Source organism: Phacochoerus africanus, chromosome 1, assembly GCF_016906955.1.
Source record: "Phacochoerus africanus isolate WHEZ1 chromosome 1, ROS_Pafr_v1, whole genome shotgun sequence".
Classification (NCBI taxonomy): Eukaryota; Metazoa; Chordata; class Mammalia; order Artiodactyla; family Suidae; genus Phacochoerus; species Phacochoerus africanus.
The window spans coordinates 58,105,122-58,127,718 of NC_062544.1; the positions used below are offsets into that span (position 1 = coordinate 58,105,122).

A 22,597-nucleotide genomic window follows, 5' to 3' on the forward strand; every position below is an offset into this window, starting at 1 on the left:
TTCGACCCCTAGCCTGGGAACCTCCATATGCCGCAGGAGCGGCCGAAGAAATAGCAAAAAAAAAAAAAAAAAAAAAGAGAACAGTTAATATAAGGCACAAATGAACTTATCTACAGAAAACAAACTCATGGACATGGAGAACAGACTGTGGTTGCCAAGGGGGTGAGGGGAGGGAATGGGATGGACTGGGAGTTTGGGGTTATTAGATGCAAACTACTGCATTTGGAGTAGATAAGCAATGAGGTCCTGCTGTATATAGCACAGGGAACTATATCCAATCACTTATGAGGGAACATGATGGAGGATAATGTGAGAAAAAGAATATATATGTATAACTGGGTTTCTTTGCTGTACAGTAGAAATTGACAGAACATCGTAAAGTGACTATAATAAAAAAAATTAAAAAAAACAAAAACAAAAAAACTGGAGTTCCCGTCATGGCGCAGTGGTTAACGAATCTGACTAGGAACCATGAGGTTGTGGGTTCAATCCCTGCCCTCGCTCAGTGGGTTAAAGATCTGGCGTTGCCGTGAGCTGTGGTGTAGGTTGCAGACGCAGCTCGGATCCCGAGTTGCTGTGGCTCTGGCGTAGGCTGGTGGCTACAGCTCCGACTGGACTCCTAGCCTGGGAACCTCCATATGCCGTGGGAGTGGCCCAAGAAATGGCAAAAAGACAAAACAAACAAACAAACAAAAACCAAAAAAACTAGTCTGATAGCTCCAAAGAGTGTATTCCAAAGCACCAAACAGGTTCTTATCACAAATAAATGGTATATATATGTGTATGTGGGTATGTGTGTGTATAGAGTCCTATACCTGCCACTACATGGCCCCTCTTCACCTTTTCAGAATTAAATATCTCCTCTCTCTGTGGAGGAAGGACCTCGGTCCCAAGTCCCTGTGTCACAGCTCTGTGACTTCCTTCTTCAGCACCGAGCATCACTGCCTGGAGGCGCTCAAGGCTGAATGAATCAACAACCTCCACTAGACAATAGCCACTGTGTATGACTCAGAGCACAGAAGCAATGAGGACAAGGAAGGGAATGAAGCATGAAAACATATGGCAGATGCTGTCAGGACCATTTACCGCGTATCCAGTGAAAACACAGAGCTAGATGAGGTTTGACGGGAGAAATAAAAGAAGTGGTGCAGCCCAAGCTTGCTGAGCAGTGTATCGACAGCCTTATGGAGGCCACAGCACAGGAAAATGCCTCTTGAAATGCCTGGGGACTAACTTCCAGATGAGTAGAGATGTACAGTTTCTAGCAGGGAGATCAACTCTGTAAAGAAGGTGGGTGGGATCGCCATCCCTGGGGAATCAAAACGCAAGATACTCAAGTGCCCCTTAACCTACTGCTGAGCGTTCGGAAGCAGGAGGACATTTCCACGGGCTTATCCAACGCCACTGTGGATTTTTCTGGACGCACACACAGTTTAATCTATGCTCCCGAACAGCCCTTGGAGAGGCCTAAGGATCTCCTTCCGAGGAAGATTCTGACATTAAAGCAGATTAAGAAGAAAACGTGAGGGCGTTCCCATGGTGGCTCAGCAGTATCGAACCCAACTAGAATCCATGAGGATGCAGGTTTGATCCCTGGCCTTGCTGAGTGGGTTAAGGATCCAGCTTGGATCCTGCATGTCTCCGGCTGTGGTGTAGGCCAGCAGCTGTAGCTTGATTTGACCCCTAGCCTGGAAAATTCCATATGCCGTGGGTGTGGCGCTAGAAAGCAAAAAAGAAGAAGAAGAAGAAGAAAACATGACTTTTTCCTTCTTTCTTAGCGAACCATTCTTGGCTCGTTTGAAAGAAATGTATTGAGCACTTACTGCGTGCCAGGCCCAGAGCCACAGAAGAAATAACACCCAGTGCTGGCCCTCTAGGCTCACCTGCCCACAGAGCAGTGCTGGGGGCTCCACGTTCCGGGGACCTGGAGAGAAGGAAGGTGTGTATGGCAGAAGAAAAAAAGAAGAGCCCTGGGTCAGGGGGTCTGGGGTCTGGGGGGGCAGGGTCTAGGGTGGGGGTGGGGCCATAACCTAGAAGCTGGAGCTCTGGCAATGCTTGACTTTGCTGTAGGGACAACTGGAAAAGCACATTTGGGAAGAAGGAGCAATTTTAGTGCCAAATCAGAGCTGCCTGTGCATGTTACCAGACTGGACTCTGAGAGCCAAGGATTTAGTAGCGGTGTCGTCAGATCCAATAAATAGGTTAGGAGACCTTGAGAGGGCTACGTGTGGAGTCAGAGGTTAGGTATTTCTGTGACCACTGGAACACATCGAAGGCAGTGGAAGGTTTTTTTTAATTATGAGACATGAAAATATCCCAAATTTTGAAAACCAGGACCCCCTCCCTCTGCTGCCAAACACTTAGCATCTGTTCAAATCTATTAAGAACCATTTCCTCAGGGAGGAACATGAAAGAACTGCAAGCAGCTGCCGGGAGATGTGCTAACAGGGTATGCCACTTCCACGCTGCAAATTTACGTGGGTACGGATTCGTTAAGGAAGGTCATTACTGACCACGTACATGTGGCAAAGTGGCCGAGGAATAATTCACTCACAGAGCCCATGTGAGGTCAGTGCCTCTACGAGGTCATAAAGCAGCATAAGTATAGCTCAGAAAATGCATTAAAAGGCAAACTAGCCAATCAATCTGAAGTCTCACACTCAGTTTACGAAGCTGTACCTATGCTCTCCAGTGGAAGCATTACGATTGTCAGTACCCTCACGCTCACCATTCCAAAGCCTGAAATTTACTGCAGCCGGGCCAGTGGCTCTATTCCGACTTTTCCAGGTTTTAACTTCGTATTGTTTACTGGTACCTAAGAATTGTTCTTGGTGACGTTTTCGTCCACTGTGCCTCCTAGAGTCACTGTGGCGGGGGGAAGAATAATAAAGCCATGTGATAGGGCCGCGTTAGTAACACACAGCTATATTGGGTTACTTGCTTTTTACTAAAAGTTTTAGGCCAGTGCTTGCTCCCTGGGTAACTCTGGGAATTCTCTGGAGGCGAGCAGAAGACGTGAATCTAGCTCTTTGTGTCTGTAACTGTACACCTGCTATTGACGCAAAGGATGAAAAGAAAAAATGCCAAATACACATTGTTCTATTTTTAAGCTGCTGTACTCAGTTCCAGGGAAGGGAAAGATGCCTTTTCTCCCCTTGAAAGTTACCGAGCGCCAGCTATTCTGCTGAAGTATAAGTTCAATTTCCAAACTTTGAAGACAAATGATCTTAAGCACGGAGGGAGAAAGTGTGGGGGAGGGGAGGCGGTGCGCACGCGCATACCAGTTGGAGCTGTTGGTGCCAAAATAAATCTTTCCTCACATCCGGAAATGCCTATCAGGGAAGCGAACTAACTGGCAATCAAAAACTTCCATGTAATGCTCGCTGTTTTAAACAGCTCACACTCTCATGTCCTAGGGCAGAATTGCATGCTGTGGCTTTAGAAAGCACGCCACCAAATATTAACTGAAGACTGAATCCGTGAATCTTTCCAGGAAAAGCACAGCAAAGCTCTTTTTGCCTGCTTAAAAAATCCAACTGCATAAATTGGCAGTAGGGTGCAATATTTCTCTGAGTCATGAGTCCAAAATGCTGGCTTTTCTGGTCTGATGCTGTTCAAGGGAAGCAGTGAAATGGTTTCAGGAGGAGCTGGGTCACCTTGGAACTTTGACCCCTTTTGCTTCATTTATCAACCTCTTTTGATAAAAGCGTACACCACTTTTTTTACACGAACATGGAGAGTTTTGTGACATTTTCTAAAAGTAATTGGAAGACTTTCTGGGCTCTCAAAAAATGACAGTTGCAGCCCCAGGGATGGAGGGTCAAACGAAATGGTCTCTTGCTCTCATGAAACTGACAGTTGGCTGGAAGAGGTGGAGAAGGACAATGGAGCCACCTGATGACACAGCATGGGGAGGTAAGGTTTCCTGCAGCAAGTGACATCCGAAGTAAAAGCTGAGGGCAAGGTGGGGTTTCAGGTAAAGAGAAGAATCCAGGCAGACATGGGGGAAAGGCAGTGAGAAATGAGATGGAAAGAGATAAGTAGAAGCCATACAAGTCATGCTTGGAATTCTGCCCTTTATTTCAGAAACAGCATGGGGAACAGGTTCAGAGATGAGTTTTAGCAAGAACACACTGTCTTCATATAAGAAAGGAGGTCAGAAAAGGGGAAGTGGAGTTCCCGTCGTGGTGCAGCGGAAGCGAATCCGACTAGGAACCATGAGGTTGTGGGTTCGATTCCTGGCCTCGCTCAGTGGGTTAAGGATCCAGAGTGGCCGTGAACTGTGGTGTAGTTCGCAGACGTGGCTCATATCTGGCATTGCTGTTGCTGTGGACTGTGGTGTAGGTCGGCAGCTGTAGCTCGAATTCGACCCTAGTATGGGAACCTCCATATGCTGCAGGTGCAGCCCTAAAAAGCAAAACAAAAAAAAAGGGGGGGGAGTCCCTGTGGCATTGGGGGGTAGGGGGAGGCAGGGAGACTAGAGAGGGCCTTGTTGCTGTAGATTAGTATTGACATGGTGTTCTCTGGACCAGGTGGAGCAGTGGTCAAAGCTGGAAGTCAGAGTTAAGGTAGAATCAAGAGCCTGGGGGGGAGGCGGGGAGGGGAACAAGAGGAAGATCAAAGTTTCTGACTTAGCCCCAGCTTTCTACATTTCCTTTGACTGAAAAACAACAATTTTTCAATAGTTTCCTACTCTGTCTAAAATTATAATAGCTGAACTCTCCATGTTTACAGCCTTTCACTGGGAATACCTTTATTCTTCATAATAAGGAACCAGCTCTGTAAAATCTTAGTAACTTGAAAGGGACCAGTGGGTCTTTTCCAGGCAGGGAGGCGGGCTCAGCATTATGAAGTCCTTCCTGTGCCTTTGAGCTTATTTTGCAGATGATTCTAGTTTGCATACCCCTGGCAACACCTCAAGTAGCTCTCTGGCATCTTGACATAAGAATTTTTGTGAGTCTAAAAAAGTAGAGTTTGCATTGTCAGAGGCGGCCTAACTCAAGAGCCTGTGGCCAGCTGAGTTTTACCAGCACCAAAGAGCAGTGTTATGAAGCTCTTTGGGGCCTCTTTCCACTAGAGACTTCTACTGTTTATATCTATCTGTGACTCTCTTGACCCAAAAACCATGGTCTAGGGGACAGAGGAAGATGTTAAACCACAGTAGGGAGGTGTAATCAGCAAAATCCAGAATGTGGGAAAAACTCATTTTACATGACAAAGAGCATGGCCCTTTCTTTTTTTTTCTTTCTTTCTTCCCTTCCTTCCTTCCTTGCTTCTCTCTTTCTTTCTTTCTCCCATATGGAAGTTCCCAGGCTAGGAGTCGAATTGGAGCTGCAGCTGCAGGCCTACACCACAGATCACGGCAATGCTGGATCCTTAACCCACTGAGCGAGGCCAGGGATCGAAATCTCATCCTCATGGATGCTAGTCAGGTTTGTTTCCGATGCACACAACAGGAACTCCCAACATGGTCTTTTCAACAAACAAACACATTGCAAAAGAAGAGTGAGAAAGAGAAAGATAGAGAGAGGAGAGAGAGAGACAGAGACAGAGAGAGAGAGACCCCAAGACAGATGCAGAGAAAGCACCTCTAGGTTATGAGATTTAAATGATCGGCAAAACAAATTCAATTTATGAATGTGGCTTGATTCAAACCAACACATGGTAAAAAGAGAGGAAGAAAAAGAAATGGGGATTTTTGAAAACTGATTGGATGATATTAAGAGATTATTGTTCATTAAACAAATGATAATGGGCATTACGGTTTTGGCATGGGAAAAGAACTCTTCTCTTTTCAGACATAGATGACTCTAACAGAAACTAGACTTTCCCTCAGACTATAGGAAGTCCCTAGCCTGTATCCAGAAAAGATGACTTTCACTTTCATCTCAGAGCTAGAGGTCAGGGTAGAAACAGTGGACAAGGTCATCCCACACTGAATCTACTTTCCTCACCTGCCTCTTCGCTAAGAGTTGGATGCCTCCGATAAAAACAGCAAGGTAGATTGATAGTCCCAAACTCTACGTTCACATTTGCCCAGCCATTTAATCCTGAAAGCGAACTGAAAATGCAATCAATCTTCCTAAAAGTTTGAGTCAAATTTTAAAGGCACCAAAGTAATCTATGGTGCATCATTTTATGATTTATTATTTTTGGAAAACACACACTTAGGCTCAATAGGGAAGGCACATCTCCCTCAAGCGTTGGGAAGTAGGAAAAATGAGTATCAAAGCATATATCTCCAGAGAACTTTTTTTTTTGTCTTTTTGCCTTTTTCTAGGGCTGCACCCATGGCATATGCAGGTTACCAGGCTAGGGGTCTAATCAGAGCTGTAGCTGCTGGCCTACACCATAGCCACAGAAATGTGGGATCCAAGCCGCATCTGTGACCTACACCACAGCCCATGTTAACGCCAGATCCTTAACCCACTGAGTGAGGCCAGGGATCGAACCCACAACCTCATGGTTCCTAGTCAGATTCATTAACCACTGAGCCACTACGGGAACTCCTCCAGAGCACTTTTATTTGTTTTTTGTGTGTGTGCATTTTTTTATTTATTTTTTTTTTATTTTCTGACCTCCCCCATGGCAAGCAGAAGTTCCTGGGCTGGGGACTGAACTTGAACCACAACAGTGATGACACCTGATTCTTAATCCACTGAGCCACCCAGGAACTCCTTTAGAGCACTTTCACACAGTAAGTTTATAAGGCTCCTTCTGCCACCCCCTCCCCCCAATAAAAACAAAAACAAGAGATTCTATTAGTTACTCTTAATGACTACTAAGAAGAGTGATTTTTCTCTCCCACGTAAGTTGGGGTCGGAAAAATTGAGAATCATTAATCTGGACCTTCCTTTAGGGTATTTTCTCAAAATGAAGTTTGTCGTAATATTTTCAAGAGTCAGGAGTTGGTTGTAGAACAAATCTGTTGGAATAAAGCTGTGAAAAGAGATAGGAATACCTTTCTTCTTTTTTTTTTGTCTTTTGTCTTTTTAGAGCCGCACCTGCAGCATATGGAGGTTCCCATGGGTCCAATCGGAGCTGTAGCTGCTGGACTACACCAGAGCCACAGCAACACAGGATCCGAGTCTCCTCTGCAATCCACACCACAGCTCATGGCAACGCCAGATCCTTAATCTACTGAGCGAGGCCAGGGATCGAACCCACGTCCTCATGGATGCTAGTCCAGTTCGTTAACCACTGAGCCATGACGGGAACGCCACAATACCCTTCTTTTTAGCAGACAAATAACAAGCAAGGCCAGAGCCCTCCTCTTTATGTCACTTTTCTATCTTGATCTTGTCAACCAACAGAAATTAGAGGTGCATTTTTTTCTTTGAAAAGCCGAAAATTAGGAATTTAAACTATTTTTCAAGATAGAGATAATGAAATTCTCAGAGAATCTACCTGTGAGCCAATCAGATAAATTTAATCTGCTAGGATCCGACTCGTAAAGTTCATAATCCATCACACATAAAGAATATAGTATCTGAACTGTACAATTAGGACTATTTTTTATTCGTAGCCAAAAAAATGTATTTGTGGTGTTTTCTGGTTAGCACTTTTTTTTGGCCGTACCCTTGGCATGCAGAAGTTTCCTCACCAGGATTGAACCTGCACCGTGGTTGCAGCAACGCTGGACCCTTAACCCTCTGTGCCACAAGGGAACCTCTGTAGCGTTTTCTTAAAAAGATTTCTGTTTTTCTATTTTTTTCTTCTATTGAAATCTTAGCACCTCTTGAACCACAGGTCATTAATGCAGTTAGAGTCAAGAGAGAGCAAATCCTGTACTTTTTCTCCCTTGAGTCTTTTCACAATATCTGTGGTTGGAAAGAAAAACAGAGATTCATTATCTGCGAAGATCAGTCCTACAGCATAGCACAGGGAACTATACTCAGTGTCATGTAATAACCTATCATGGAAAAGGATCTGAAAAAGAATAATATATAAAACTGAATCACTTTGCTGTACACTTGAAACTAACACAACACTATAAATTAACTATATTTTCAAAAACAAGAAAAAAAGAAACTAACACAATACTATAAATTAACTATACTTTCAAAAAAAAAAAAGAAAGAAAGACCAGTCACACAGGGGGTCTACTCTCACCTAAGCAATCCTTTCCGACCCCCTCTCCTAGGGTGGCTGCACTATTTGAACGTGGCTTTTGACTATCTGTACATGTGGGAAGCTGGTATCAGCAGCTCAGTGTCACAAGAAGGCTACAAGAACACTGTGATTGTGAACAAAGCCCATCAAAGCCATAAATACCTTCCAAGGGCAGCCAAAGGTTGTAAGAGCCAAACTCAAAGTACACAGACGAGGGGACTGTATGAAATGTAGTACAGAATGCATGTGGAGGTTGTCCAGAGACCTGATTAACCGTAGGGGCAAGAATGATATATTTAAGAACTGTGTTCCAATTTATATTAGTCTCCCGTAAAAAAATTTAAAAAAAAAAAAAAGGTTTATTGGCACAAATCTCAAAAATCTCAAATTTCCTTAAAAAGTTCCAAAATTGGAGTTCCCGAGTTTCCGTCTCGGCTCAGTGGTTAACGAATCCGACTAGGAGCCATGAGGTTGCAGGTTCAATCCCTGGCCTTGCTCAGTGGGTTAAGGATCCGGTGTTGCCGTAAGCTGTGGTGTAGGCCGGCAGCAACAGCTCTGATTAGACCCCTAGCCTGGGAACCTCCATATGTCTTAGGTGTGGCCCTAAAAAGACCAAAAAAAGTTCCAAAATTAAATTTTTGAAACCTTAGCTTGTTGCTCAGAGTGGCAGAGTCCTGTCAGTAGATAAAATAATTGAACATACAAAGCTTAAAGAGATTTCCTTTTGACATTGAGATAGTGCAATCATTTTAAACAAATTAATGGAAAGGTATTCAGCAGAATAAAATATGATTTCTTGCATATGTATGTGTCTGGTCCTCAAGAAAAAAAAGATAAAAATGTAGCCAAATGTACATTTAATGCTGATTAATGCTTTAATTAAAAGAAAATCTAAGTGATCACAGAAATGCCGAATAGAATGCTCACTACAAACTCACACAGCACCCAGAACTTTAGCTTCCTCCACCTAAAGGTTGGGATAAGTTAAAAATAAGAAACCAAAAAAATCCACAAAATTACTGTGATAAATTGTGATAAAAGAAACTGCTCTCTTTTAAAGCATAATAATAGTTGGATTATTAAACAATGAAATCCTGCTGTATAGCACTGGGAACTATATCCAGTCACTTATGATGGAGCATGATAAAGTGAGAAAAGGAATGTATATATACGTGACTGGGTCACCTTGCTGTACAGTAGAAAATTGACAGAACACTGTAAACCAGCTATATGGAAAAAGCAAAAATCATTTAAAATTTTTTAAAAGTATATTAATAGTTGAAATTGCTACCTTTTCTCACAAACTGATTTCAGTTGTAAAAATAAAATGGATGATTGGAGTTTGGATATTTAAGGAAATGGCCTTTCAGTCAAAACTGGAGGAAATCTGCCTTTTTCTGGTGTTGACAAAAATCTCTTTCTATGAAAGAATCATGGATTTTATCTTATCTTTTCTATGTACCCTTGGTATAAGTAGACCAGTGGGTGGAATGGCAGGAACAATGTGCAAAAGTAAAATTAAATTTGCTTTAATATAATTGATCTCTCTCTCTCTCTTTCTCTTTTCTGAGCAGTGTTGGGAATCACTTTGAATGCCAAAGGAAATATTCTACTTAACAAAAGATATATTTGAATTTGAGTGTATCTTGACTGAATGTCAAAAATGAACCTTTATTTGGAAAGATCAAGTATGCTTTGCCCCAGAGAAATTCATGGCAGCTAATTTTGCCTTTTGTATATTGACAATAATTATTGCATTGAAATCCTCTTAATAAATTATGTTATGACCAGCATGTGGCTGAAAATAGAAACTGGTTAACAGTGAGTGTGAGTTGAGTACTCACAGGACTCATAAAAGTAGTTTAAGAGGAAAATGGTCAAATTAGATTCTTACTTGAAACTCCGAAAAAAAACCCCAAAAACAAAACAACAACAAAAATACAACCAACATATTTCCAATAGGATCATTAAGGAAAATAAATGAAAACCTAAAACTTAGGTCTGTAGAATCATGAAATTTTCTCTGTGTGTGTGAGGTGGTCAGAGTCTAATCCCATATATATAAAATATATATTTTATAATGATATGCTGTCACATGGAACTTGAATTTTATTACAACAGACACATTTTGGGTAGTGACACCAGGGCTGCGGACAGAAATGATTTCAACACAAACATCCCATGGGACCAATTCTACCTCTTACTTTCCAACAGCACAATAAACATGGGGGGATGACTTTTAATGTACCTTTAAATTCCTGCCCACGCCTCTGTTTCCCTCACATAGCAATCTCTGTACTCCACCGGGGCAGGAATGTCTTATATTTGCAAAATTTTAAAACGTGAAGAATGTTTTTTCCTCAATAATACCCCTTTGAGCATTATTTGTGTATATTTCTTGAAATAGAAATACTTAAATAGAAAGTTTTCAAAGACTTAGGAACCACTTGGAATTTCCTCCTTTAAGAGACCACAAATTGTTTTCCCTCTAATATCCAAATCCCATTTCCCAGCAGGGAGGAAAAAGTGTCATTTTCCTCGGCACAGACAGAGAGTTGCACAGCATCGCGCCAGGGGAGCACCTCTGGGGGCAGCCTGACTGCACAGCTTAATCAGAGCGGAGACGCGCTGTCTGCCTTCATGCAGCTTGCACTTGGAGAGGACACTCTGGCCCAGAGCCATCGAAAGCAAATCACAGGGCTGGAGGATAAAGCCGACACATACCAGAGTGTGGTTTGTCCAACCACAGGGGCCAGACAAGACTGAACAATGTCTAACATTCAGATTTCCAAAAAGCGTGGGGTATTTTGTTTACTTTTTGAGGGTTTTAATCTCATGCCCCTTGTGTGGATTTCAACACAGAAATGGGTAATCTGAAACAGCAAAATAAACAGAGGAAACCAACTGCTGGTGAAAAAAAGCCAGCCCTTGTTATCGAGGATAGTCCATGTAATACTCTATCAGTGTTCTTTAAAATTCCAGACTTCCCCTGGTCAGACCAATAATCCATCCTGTCTCTGGCGGCAGCACCAATGCTGCTCTCCTTGACATCAACTTCAAAAGACCCAACCATCTTTAGTTTTCCCTTAACAATATAGTTTTGTTTCTTTAAAAAGTGGTCAGTGGCTTGAATTTCCCTTACACCAAAGAGTCTTTGGGGTTTTCTTTAATGAACACAGAAGAGTGACTTGTAATTAGCCTGCACATCACTTACACCAACTGTAGGAGGATGTTACCATCAATGCGAGAAGCTGGTTGGGCTATAACCTTATTCAGGCATAAAAATTAGCAATAATCTGGAGTTCCCGTTGTGGCACAGTGGAAACGAATCCGACTAGGAACCATGAGGTTGTGGGTTCGATCCCTGGTCCAGCTCAGTGGGTTAAGGATCTGTCATTGCTGGGCGCTGTGGTGCAGGTCGAAGACACAGCTTGGATCCTGTGTTGCTGTGGCAGTGGTATAGGCCAGCAGCTATAGCTCTGATTAGACCCCTAGCCTGGGAACCTCCATATGCCATGGGTACGGCCCTAACAAGGCCAAAAAAAAAGACAAAAAAGTTTAGCAATAATCAGTGCCACCATAAACTAGCTCATTAAGCAGAAGTAAAACTCACAAATTCAAGAAATGAGAGAGAAGCTGAATGGTACCACTCCCAAATTACTGAGAATGATCATTTGGTAAGCTTCACTTTGCCAAGTGATGGTCAAAAAGCGGTAGAAGCCATTCTGCAAAGACCTAATGCAAGATTTGGATCGGAAGTCTTACTTGTGCTTTAAAAAAGGGCAGTGCCCTACAAGAATAAAACTTAAAAAAAAAAAAGGAAAAGAATGGAATTTTAGGGGCTGTTCTTGAATTACCCAAGTGCAGACCCCTAAGGAAGCAAACACTTCCTTTCTGAGTTGAAAATAACTTGGAATTATGGTTGATAATAAAAAAGAGTATAATGAATATATAATTCAATAGTATTGTAAAAGATCTGAATAGAACTTTCAGCAATGGGGGGCCATTCTGCAAATTAAGATGTACCAAGCCACTGAAGCAGCTCATAAAAGCTACTTCATACAGTGAGATTTGTATCCGCACTCCAGTCTTAGCATCCACATTCCTTGGAGGAAACTCAAGTCTGTAATCCAGAGGTCCTCTTGCTTCAGTCTCTCTCCCTCCACCCCCACCCTCATCCCGACTACCTCCTCAGGGCAACCACAGGGGCCTCTGAAGAATGTCTTGGTTTGGAGAGATTATCTGATCACTGCCCCCAAACTTATCGTTCTGGATAACCCAAGCGGCTGTATTCACACATTTCCTAAAGTAAAATCCAGGCACAGGGAGAAACCTATCTGAAACAAGCAGTCTATGACGTTCTTTGAAAGGGATGTGTAAAAAACTGTCTGTGGTAGCTTAGATCAGTAAGCAAACAAGCGTTTAGAATGCCCCTTCCACAAAGAACTGAAATGTTACACCTACCGTCTTTTTAAACATATCTTAATTGTGTTAATGATTATACAGCATAAAATTTACTGTCCTAACCAATTTCAAATGTACGGTTCAATATTGTTAAGTATATTCCCATTATTGTGTCACCTGCCTTTTTCAGCTGATTTTTATTCACTGTAACTGAAGAACTGAACACATTTTATTTGAGCACAATCAGAAGTTATAATTAATGAGTCTACATATATTTTAAAAGATGTCAACCAAAGACTTCATAAAGACTTCACATTTGAATTTTACTTTTTTTGAAATGTAAAATACACAATTATAATCCCCAGACTACGTCGTATCTTATGACTTCAAAAGTTTTGGCTAAAGCACACATCTTTTACAGGTAAAAGCACAAAAGAAAAAAGAAAAAGAAAAAAAGACATAATGATTGTTGGTGATAATGTGGAGAAATTAGGATCCTCAATACACTGCTGGTGGGGATGCAAAAGAGTGCAAAACTACTTTGGAAAATAGTCCTTGAAAAGGCTAAGCAGACTTAGCATATGTCCCAGCAATTCCACTTCAAGGTACATACCCAAGAGAAATATGTCCATGAAAGTTCATAGCATGGATGGAACTAGAGACTCTTACACTAAGTGAAGTAGGTCAGAAAGAGAAAGACAAATACCATGTGATATCACTTGTATCTGGAATCTAATAGACGGCACAAATGAAACTTTGCACAGAAGAGAAAATCATGGACATGAAGAACAGACTTGTGGTTGCCAAGGGGAGGGGGAGGGAGTGGGAGGGAGTGGGAATTTGGGGTTAATAGATGCAAACTATTGCCTTTGGAATGGATAAGCAATGAGATTCTGCTGTATAACACTGGGAACTATATCTGGTCACTTATGATGGACAATGATAATGTGAGAAAAAAGAACGTATACATGTATGTGTGACTGGGTTACGTTGCTGCATAGTGGAAAATTGACAGAACACTCTAAACCAGCTATAATGGAAAAACTAAAAAAAGAAATGAGAAAAAAAGAAAGTTCATAGCAACAGTATTCATGATAGAGCCCTGCCTAAAATGTGAACAAACTCAAAGATCCACCAACTAATGGATAAATAAAATACAGTATGTCCAAACAATGAAATATTACTTAGTCATAAAAAAGAATGAAATACTAACAAATGCAATAATGGCAATGAACCTTGAAAACATGCTAAGTGAAAGAATCCACTAACAGAGGACCATGCTTATATAGAAAGGAAATAGATCAGTATTTGCCTAGAGCTATGGGAACGGGGTAATTGGGGAGTAATGGCTAGGGAGTGTGGGTTTTGGGGGGTGATGTCCTAAAAGTTATTATGATGTACAACTCTGTGACTATACTAAAAGCAGCTTAATAAGGGTAAATTGTATGCATGTGAATTACATTTCAATAAAACTGTTAAAAAAATAAAATCTGTCTTGTAAGAAGGTAATCCTAAATCTACCAATAGCAAGAAATAATTTTAGGGACGTACTATAAATCAAAAAATCTCTCTTGCTATTGTAAAATAGGTTTCTCTCATTCCAAAGACCAAAGGGAGGTTAGTGGTAGAGAACAAAGTTTGGCAACAAGGATGTTTCTGACAGTCGAAAGTCTGATATTCATTGCTGTACGGCCATCGTTCACATAAGGAAAATGTGCTTGTGGGATGTATACAGCCCTTTTCAGGTACTTGACCTCACTTGGCACTTGTCAAGTTAGTGTTCAGATGTTTATTTAATAGGAAGTTATATAGTGACATCAGCCATGTATCCATTGAACATCTGTTTTCTGTTTAAATCAAATAATGATGCCCAAGTCAGTGGGAAAAACATGAATAAATAGATTGAATTCTTTCCATCTGAAGATTTTTCACTATACACTTTCCTTAAGCATTTCTTATTAATGTACCCATAAGAATGCGATGACTTTCCAGTTTATTATTCTTAAATATGTTTAAGAACTACTACATCCATGTCTGGCGCTGAGAGTATCTTTGGGGTCAATGCCAAAGATTCGAATACTTTCAGATTTGTCATTCAGCATAGGTCCCAAGACGAGACTACCAAATTCTCTTCTACAATTTTAAAATATGGCAAGATTCCAGAATAGAAGCTAGAATTATTTCCTTTTTTTGTTTGTTTGTTTTTGTTTTTGCTTTTTTTAGGGCTGCACCCGCAGCATATGGAGGTGCCCAGGCTAGGGGTCTAATCAGAGCTACAGCTGCTAGCCTACACCACAGCCACAGCAACAGTAACTCAAGAACTGAGCCGTGTCTGTGACCTACACACTACAGCTACAGCAATGCTGGATCCTTAACCCACTGAGCAAGGCCAGGGATTGAACTTACAACCTCATGGCTCCTAGTCAGCTTCGTTTCCACCGTGCCACAATGGGAACTCCTTCTTTTTTTTGCTTCAAGATAATATTCTTTTCTTAAAATACTTAGTATGTAGGTTGGATATGCTGATATTAAAGATTTTATGGCATGTGTTTTAACTATATTATTTCAATTTGGGAAATTTTTATGATATTCTTTTGGAAAGTTAGTTGTTTTTTTTTGTTTGTTTGTTTTGTCTTTTTGCCATTTCTTGGACCGCTCCCGCGGCATATGGAGGTTCCCAGGCTAGGGGTCTAATCGGAGCCGTAGCCACCAGCCTTCACCAGAGCCACAGCAACGCGTGATCCGAGCCGCGTCTGCAACCTGCACCACAGCTCACGGCAATGCCAGATCGTGAACCCACTGAGCAAGGGCAGGGACCGAACCTGCAACCTCATGGTTCCTAGTCGGATTCGTTAACCACTGCGCCACGACGGGAACTCCTGGAAAGTCAGTTTTAAAATAATGAAACTTCAGCTCTCAGCACCAACTCCTTTGGGAACAATACATTCAAATTACAGCTTAACTAGAAATAATCTGGTTCAGAAATCTTTAAGTATAGAAACAAATTCTGGAAAAGGTGTAAGAGTTACCAACAGTAACAGTTACCAACAGTAGAGGCACAGACAGATTATAGTACTTTTCAGAGGTGAAAGGATTTTAGAAAAAAACTGTCACACAAAGCTATGTGTGTGCTATGCATGTGCACACATACACTTGTGCTACAATGAAAACTTGTGTCACCAAATTTCATAAAATCACCATTTTACTGCATTATCTCCTACTATGGATGTATCCAGCTCTCTAACTACAGGAGATGTTGACAATTAATATAAAGCACCAGCAGAGAAGTTTGTACCTTAAAATGGAAAGAAAGTCAAGAGTTTGATAACACTCTAAGTGACTGACAGTGCTTGGTGTGTGTGTGTATGTGTGTGTGGTAGGACATTAAAGAAACATAAAACAAGTTAAGATCATCCTAATATATTACACTTATCTGTAATATCTGTTCTTTGCTTTTAGAAAGGTAATGAAGTATCTGGCATTTCATTCAAAGTAATCCAGGGACAGGAAGGTATAGGTAGGAAAGGGGATCCCAGGGTATTACAGATGAGACAAGATTGCATGTGTGTGTTGTGAGTGTGCGCGCACACATGTGCACACCTGCATATATATTTTTTTTTCTTTTTTTCTTTCCCCCCAATAACACTGACAAGTCCTGGTAGTATGAATGTCATTGCAACAGGCTGGATCTAGGGGGCCTGTAATCACCTTGCCATCTTACTCTTCTTAGCTCAAAACAATAAGCCAAGAGCTTCTTCTGACTTGTTTCCTTGCCCCCAGCATCATAGAGCTGAGACACTGGTCACCCTTAATCCAGTGCCCTGTGAGAGGAAACCCCCCCGGGTTATATAGGGGAAGTTGCTTCTCTCTGAGGAAAAGTCAGATGGAAACTCAAGCAATTGTTCAGAAAATTAAATACAAAGAAGGCAAAACCTATTTCCCCATATGAGGGAGTCCAGGAAATGGACGTCTGAAAGCGACACTCACTGATCATGTAGATGTTGATGGGTTAACAAAACAAGTGCAATCACGAGGGGTGCACTGGCTGCCAGCCTGGTGATCAGGGGTTATTGCAAAGACCTCCATGAGGAAACTGAAAACAAGTTTATCTTGCCTGGAGAAATGAATTTGCACAAACATAAGACTTGGGATTCTTCTACCCAGGCTACATCATTCCAGCAGATCAATCCCTCAGCAAAGCATATCATCACCCCAAAGCCTTCTTGGAGCTTATCATGATATACCTGCTAAACACAGAACAGATGGACGATGCAGTATTGTCCCCTGAAGATATACAATCTGTGACATTGTCTCAGAAGGCTTTGTGTGGCTATAGAACCTCTCTCTCTCTCTCTTTCTCTTTGTCTCTGTCTCTTTCTGTTGGTAGAAAGACCAGCATCTTTTTACCTGGCTTTATGAAACACACTGAAGTCTTTTATAACCATATGCAGGTGCCCAGTCATTTCCAAGGTGAACAGTTCTCCTAGCAGAAGTCCACTGAAATCAAAGTCAACATTGGGTGTCTCTGTGTCCTTGTGTCTGTGTGTCTTTAAGCCCAAATCTCCAGTCAGAATTCATCAGAATTGATCATTGCTCTACTGAAAACCATATCAGCAGAAAAGCACCTCTTTCCAACCTTGCCACAGACCTGCAGTTCCAGCAGTTCGAAAGAAATCACCAAATGGGGGGGGGGGGGCGCCTTACTTTTCTTTGAGAATAATTTAATTTATTTTTTTAACTTTTTTGGATTTTAGGGCTGCACCTGTGGCATATGGAAGTTCCCAGGCTAGGAGTTGATTGGAGCTGCAGCTGCCGGCCTACACCACAGCCACAGCAATGAAGGATCCAAGCCGTGTCTGCAACCTACACCACAGCTCACGGCAACTCTGAATTCTTAACCCACTGAGCAAGGCCAGGGACTGAACCCGCAACCTCATGGTTCCTAGTCGGATTTGTTTCCACTGCGCCACAACGGGAACTCCTCTTTTTAATTTTATTAAGGAACTTCCCCCAAAGTCTTACAAACCAGAACCAATCAAAACCACAGGCTCTCTTGAAGCTGCAGAAATTGACAGGTAAGAACTCCCAACTCACAGAGGCCGAAGCCTTCTTTCTGGAAAGCTGACTCTTACACAAAGCCTTGAGCCTGGCACTTTCTGAGCTTTCTACTCAAGAACTGCTCCATTGTTACCACAGATGTTTTCCCACAAACCCTCAGTTCTGAAAGGCTGGGGGACCACAGGCTGAAGCCCTCTGAGCCAGTGGCTGGTAGGACAGCCGACCCAACCCCAGCCGGTATGAACAGAGCCCTGGGTCCTGGTGACTATCCCTATCCAGTCATGTGACAACTAGAGCACTGAATTCAATTCTGAGAAGACAGTGGGAGGTAAGGGAGGGCAACCACGTGGGCGAAGAGCCTCGAAGAACTGTGCACAGGAGAAGAATTGGGACGGAAGTTCTAGGTTTTGCTCAGGTGTCCTCTGAGACCATCTGAAGAGCTGCCATCCTCTATTGCTCCGTGTGGCACTGTGAGGACGACTAGGGGGACCTCACGGGAGACAACTTCAGCTCAACAGTTTGGACCCTCTAAAGAGGAAACATTCAGGAGGCAGCCTTCCAGGTGCTGGCGGGGTGGATGTGGGCTCTGGGTACCAGGTGGCACAGTATTGCCTCTGTGTGACTTCCAGCCTCACTCTCCCGGCTTCTCCCCTGGAAGCCGCACAGCTCTCTGCTCTGAAAGGGAAAGTTTCCATGGCTGTGTCCCTGTCAGAAGGTGCCTCTTCTCTATGACTTCCCATCTGTGAGGTCACATTCCCTGGGGGTAATTTTTACTGGGAACCTCACAGAACCCCACCTTGGGCTCTTACTGCATTTATTTTTTTAGGTTTTAGTTGTTGGCCATGCCCCCTGGCATGCAAAAGTTCCCAGGCCAGGGACTAAACCCACATCACAGCAGCCACCCCAGCTGCTGAAGTGACAACCCCAGTCCCTTAATCACTAGGCCACAGGAAACTCCCTTATTGCGTTTAATGAAGAGTCGCATGTGAGGTAAATAAGAACAAAGCTGTTTCTTCCCTGACCAGGGAGCCTAAAAACTGGAAAACAGAAAACTTTGTCCCCGACTGGGCTCCTCCTCCCTGGGTCACCATTCCCCTGTGACACTGCAACCACAAGGTTATCTTCCAAAGAGACTCTGAAATCCTTGAGGTCAGGGGCCTTGTCTTCCTCATTTTAGTATCGCTGGGTCCTAGAAAAGCGTCTGGTACATAAAAAACTCAACCAAAGCTTATTTAGTGAAATTATCTATGATGGAAAGGTAGCCATTTATTTTCTGGGACAGCTAGACTTCAATAACTTTCTCTACATTTTCCCATAAGCCAAATCCACTAAAAATAAACACACGAAAGGCATTTACGGCTTGGATTTCCTTTCTATATGATGCAAAAAGAGCCAGGGGATCTCTTCAACCCTCTGATGGGTCTTCCCATTATATCTCACAACCGGCCTCTCTAGATGGATATTATCAAGCCTCCCTTCCCATGCCTGTAAACAGATCTAGAGAGAGGACAAAGTGGGGCCAACCCTCTGGCTTCTCCTGAATTGGGCTGGAGCTTCTTTCTGGGTGGCTTCTTTCCAGGGTGCCATCAAGAGTGCTGAGACAGACTCACTTAGTCTAAAGTTTTGATGAGCCAGAAAGGCTCCGCCCACAGCAAGTAAGCAGCATGTGGAATTTGCTGCCCTGTAGATTCCAGGGAGCCACGTGCTGGAGCTGCATTTCTCAGGAAGGACTGGGCAGTTGTATAGCCAGCGGTAATATTTACTGTCATGCAGCTATGATGAGATGGTCACACCCCAAGCTGCAGGGTAGAAAGCAGTCCTTCTAGCGCAAAGCAAGGACTTCTCCCTGGCTCCCGTGCTGTTGCTCCACTAATTTCCTGGGTTCTTTAACTGACCTTTAACAGGTAAGGGATCTTGGCAAGGATCGCAGACAAATGAGATGCGTGGGATCTGGAGCCTTAGTTATATGCCCCTGAACTGAACTCTCTTCTTGTGCTGGAATCTTCATCTACACAATGTGGACCAGGACAGCTCTCACCACTGCCACGCTTACAGCCAACAGCTGCCATTAACCGAGCACATGCTGTGTGCCAGGTGTAAATCCTCAGAACAGCCCCATGACACAGGCTCCATCTCCACCTTCCTTTTACAGAGAATGAAAGGGAAACTCAAAGAAATTCCTCCCCACCCAAGAGAAAAACATCCCTTTCTTCAATAAGATGTACATATGAGGGCAAGGAAAGAAATCTATAGTCCATTTTCTTGCACACCAATGCCTGACGAAGCCCCCAACCATACTCCAGAGCCATGACGATGAAGAGTTTAAAATACTAAACTTTCTTTTCCTTGATTTTGGCTTTCATTTTTGCAAGGCTTGAACAAATATTTCACAAGAGAAATGTCTAGCTCTTGTTTTGCTCTCTTGTAGGACATGTCCAAACTTTAGATCATTCTTATCCTAACTGGCATTTCAGTGAAGCTAAGGGCCATACTTTGAAGTACACTCTTTATCGTCTGTACTTTTTTTTTTTTTCCCTTGGCTGTGCCTGCGGCATGTTGAAGTTCCTGGGCTAGGGATTGAACTCGAGCCGTAGCAGTGACCCAAGCTGCTGCAGTGACAACACTGGATCCTTAACCCGCTGCACAAGAGAACTCCGGTTAAAAAAAATTTTGTTTTAGTTGTCTGAACTTTTATCTTTTCAGATAAGAGAGCCCTTTGCTGGTGAGGGTAGCTTGTTGGCTTCAACTATAGTTAAGTCCCATATTCCACTGAATTCATTGGTCTATAGATCTTTGGAAGACTGTCTGTCAAAAGAGAGGATTCCTCCTTCCAGGAACTGAGGACACAGAGTCTTTGAGGTGAGTGATTGAAGAGGAAGGCACACTTAGAATGAGAAAAGAAGAAAGCACTAGTTTTCTGAAAAGATTCTGAAGTAAGTAGGAGGTGATGGTTATGCCTACACAGAGCAACCTGAAATGGAGTTTAATTATTATCTGGTGCATTTAATCAGGGTAAGTCAGTCAAACCAACTCATATTTCTGACATGAACCATTGAGGTTGGCTGCCTATCCTGACCAACTCAGTACAAATTGGTGCCAACCTCTTATTTGCTTGCGTGGTATGCTGGCACCCAAACAGTCTTCTTGTTCAAAAAAAAATAGGTACTTGAGTACACATCTAGCCATTAGGCTTTCTCCCAGCTTCTCTCTGACAGCTTCTGGAATGCTACTACAGACCAAGGATGTTTGGAAGGATTGAAATGTCAAATTCGGGAAAAGAAAAACATGGCCGACAAGGGCTCTAGAGCCCAATTCACCAACAGGGATGTTCCAAGTATGAAAACCTAACTCAAATTTCTCAGCGGTTCAATGTGGTCAAACATACCGAATCTTCTAAAATGAAATGCCGAGGGCAATAAGGTTTCAGGCGTTTCAACGCTTAGTCTGCCTAGACCCTGGCACTTTTGAACTGAGTTCTTGTGTTTCTGGAGGATGCAGAAAAGGCCAGCTCAGGTAGGACCCAAGGTAGTTATCCCCAGAAGATGGATAGGAGAGGTTTCCCCACAGCTATTTGTTGAGTTGATAATAAACAAGGTGTGCAGTAGCTGTCTTCGTGTCGAGTTAAGCTTTGGCGTGGAACTGCCGACGGTGGAATAAGGCAACGTATGAAACACAGCGATGGCCCAATGAGTGCACAAGTTTATCACTGCATTTCTTCTTCTTTTTCAAATCAGTGCATGTCTTATCATTAATAGCACCGACATTGAAACCTGTTTCGATATTGGTAACCCAAGGGTTGGATTCAACATTTAAAAATCTAGGTTCTTACGAATTTTGGGGTTTCTGGATTCTCTTGAAAAATGGATTTGGCCCCTGTTGACATATGGCAGCAACTGGCTGGAGCAGAGAGTTAGCAGATCACAGCTGTCTCCTTGCCTCCCTTTGTCTGCACTATTCTGCAGAGGGTCACTTTCCATTTATCCTCACACTCATCCCTGTTGCTTCTATGGAAGAGAAATATTTCTCTGTATCCATGACTCTATCAAGTCGGGAAACAAAAAGGAGCCTGAAAGGGCAGCTTCATATATATATATATATATATATATATATCCCCTGCTTGATCACTGGAGGTATTGGAGTTTGCTTTTCCATTCTAAAATAGTGGACCCTGACTCTGTTCTCTCCCTAGACAACACATTCTCCAATAATATCGCTCAACACACACAGGGACCCTGGGGAAAGGAGGGGAGTAACTGGCAAAAGTCCCCGCACCACCTCATTTGCACTAAGTCACACTCTGCTTTGGTTTAGAATCATCGTTCTTAAAACCCCGAAGAAAATGCTTATTGCATCTATCATTCACTCCAATTGATCGTAAGTATCTAAATGACCATGTAGCTTGGAAATGATGCCTTTGAGACTAGCACCTTCAAAAGACCTTTGGCAAACTAAATCATGCCCTCTGTCTTAAACGTCCTAGAAAAGAGCGGAGTCTCTTAATGGTCCCAAGTGGCAAGATTCCCAACTTGTAATTAGGTTTTACATTTTCAACGTTCATTTTATACGGGTTGTCTACAGCTTATCATTTCTTTCTTTTTAACACCAATATTGTAAATTTGATCATTTCTCCAAGGTTTACCCACAATTTCTTTTTAACCAGGCAGAGGGATTGCATCATAATGGTTTGGGTTTTTTCCCTGAAAAATTACTCAGTGAAAATTCTTATTCCTTCAATAAAGTTGATATATTAGGTATTAGAAAATAGAGGAAATACCACTTCAAAATAACTGTTAACTAGGATTGCTTCTAAAAGGAAGTAATAGTTTCTCTCATTGTACTGAGTGAGGGCTTTCCTCTTATAAAGGGGAACATAGTGGGGTTTTTTTTTTAGTACAATTATCAGAAAGCAGAAACCTCTAAACACTGTTCTCACCCTTGAAGAGACTGTATAAAGGAACCTGGGACCCCTCGGTTTGCGTCCAGGAAAATTTACAGGTACTCAATTCAGAATCCAGCCAGTAGG

General features: G+C 42.5%; 1 protein-coding gene across 2 annotated transcripts in view; it reads right to left on the minus strand.

The window, feature by feature from the left end:
- SLC1A3 (solute carrier family 1 member 3) overlaps positions 1-22,597 on the minus strand; it is a 92,336-nt gene that overhangs the window by 42,351 nt on the left and 27,388 nt on the right. The gene's annotated exons all lie outside the window — the stretch shown is intronic.